The 2,279-nt window shown below is 43.7% G+C and overlaps 1 pseudogene; it reads left to right on the top strand.

Annotated features, from left to right (window-relative positions):
• The first annotated feature begins 1,281 nt into the window (after positions 1-1,281).
• On the top strand, positions 1,282-1,605 carry LOC140736373 (succinate dehydrogenase assembly factor 4, mitochondrial pseudogene; annotated as a pseudogene).
• The last annotated feature ends 674 nt before the right edge of the window (positions 1,606-2,279 follow it).

Here is a 2,279-nt window from a genome sequence, read left to right as displayed (position 1 = left end):
TTACCACAATGCCTCTGGATTAGAGGGCATGAACTATAAAGAAAGGTTGGATAGACTTCGGTTGTTTTCTCTGGAGTGGCAGAAGCTGAGGAGACTTGATAGAACTTTCAATACATTGAAACATTCAATACATTCAGTCATATTCAATTTTTTTTTAAATCATAGCACCATTGCTAGTGATGCGGCCCCTTAGGTGATACACCATTGTTTGAGGGACTTCATCACCTGACTCAGACCCTCAATGACCTGCTGTGCAAGGAGACTAGAACGTGGTCCTTTCCCAGAGACTTTCACGGCTGCACCAAGCTTTAGTGCATCGCTCAGCACGTGGTCCTCGAGTCTGGAATGTGCCAGTTGACAGCATTTCCTCAAGGACATCTCATTGTGCTAGACATCTCTAATGCTAACAGGTTTGTTAGATTGAGAGGCATAGATAAACAGCCAATATCTTTTTCCTAGTACCTTTGACTACAGGACATTGAGTGCTTGAAGTGAAGTCCCTGAAACAATGAAGAGGAATATCACCCAAGAGGCCTCATCAGTAGCAATGGAGCTAGGTTGAAAGGTCTAATAATAGAGGGCAATTTAAAGCAAAAAGGGGCAATTTCAAAGATGTGCAGCTCAAGACTTTGACATGGTGAGTGGTGGGTGCATGGAATATGCTGCCAGGCATGAAAGTGGAGGTGCTTAAGAGACTCCCAGACAGGCACATGAATATGCAGAGAATGGAGGAATAAGTATATCATGTAGGCTGAAGGGATTACTATGATGAGAGGGAGCAGGTATTGATACTTACTGAGGAATACTGATGCACCCACCCCTTACCAGCACATCCTCTATCAGCACACTCTCCTCTAAGGATTTGACTTCATTTTTTTTTAAAAATCAACACAGCCATTCCATCCCATCTAACTACTTCCCTGTCCTTTTTATAAAATGTGCATCGTCGAATGTTAAGCTCCCAACTATGATCTTCTTTCAGCCATGACTCAGTGATATTCACAACATTCCTGCTGATCTCCATGTGCCTGTCCTTCCTCACAGTCTCACTGCACACTACATACAGTTGTATACCAACTGGCTCATCTTTAACCCTACCACTCTGGTTCCCATCCACAAATTAGCTTAAGCTTCTAGCAACCCTGCCCGCAAGGATATTGGTCCCCTTCACAATCAGGGGAAACCCGCTCTTTTTATACAGGTCATACCTTCCCATGAAGAGATCCCAATGATCTAGAAATCTACGCCCCCTCAAAGGCCCAGTCCCACAGGTCGTTCGCAATGTCGGGGCATCAGGTTTTGGGGACTGTGGTAGCGGTATGGCGTAGTGTCGTGTCACAGCAGGGTTTTGTCTTCTGGAACTCCTGGAGATCATCCAGCTCCAAAACTGGACGTCAAGAGAATCTGTAAAAGAAGCCTTTAAAAAAGCCCGAAACACCTGTTGGTCGCTTTGATCATCCACAATATGATCCTTTGGGAGGAGATTCCCTGGAAAGGTTTCCTGATGACATCAAGCCAGTTACAAAGGATAAGGACAGACCAAGAGGTCCAGAGCCCACCCGCTATGGAGACTGGGAACAAAGGGGACATTGTATTGACTTCTAGTTTTTTCTGTTGAACATATATGGGTGTATATAGTTTGAATATTTTGTGTTTAATACATATTGGTAAAGGCATTTAAAAATTTAAAAAAAATCTAAAACCCTGCATCAATACTTCAGCTGTGCATTAATCTGCCAAATCATCCTTTTCTGACCCTCACTGGTGCATGGTACAGGCAGCAATACAGAGACTACTAGCCAGGAATGTCCTGCTTTTCAGCTTTCTGCCTAATTCCCTGTATTGTCTATTCAGACCCTCCTTCCTTTTCCTACCTATGTCATTGGTGCCAATATGCACTAAGATTTCTGGCTGCTCACCCTCCCGGTTAGAATACTGTGGACCTGATCTGAGACATTCTGACCCAGGCACCTGGGAAGCAACATACCATCTTTCACGTCCACAGAATCTGAGCTAACACTTCATCACAGCCTGAGTTTTCTTAATAAGAACATTGTTGTGAAACTGATTGTTGCTGTGGAAACTGCAGCAGAGGAACAGCTGTGAGGAAATAGAGATCTGCAACAAGGTAGTGTGCCCTCTACTGTCACATAATTTATAGCATTCAGTGTTGAAGCTCATACACATTGAAAATGATAGAGGCACCAGTGGAGGGGGAGGAGGCAAGAATGGAAATAAAAGAACATCATTATGTGACAGCTGCTCTAATAATTTGAATT

This window comes from Hemitrygon akajei, chromosome 11 (assembly GCF_048418815.1).
Source record: "Hemitrygon akajei chromosome 11, sHemAka1.3, whole genome shotgun sequence".
NCBI classification, from domain to species: domain Eukaryota; kingdom Metazoa; phylum Chordata; class Chondrichthyes; order Myliobatiformes; family Dasyatidae; genus Hemitrygon; species Hemitrygon akajei.
This window is presented reverse-complemented; position numbering and strand designations above follow the sequence as displayed.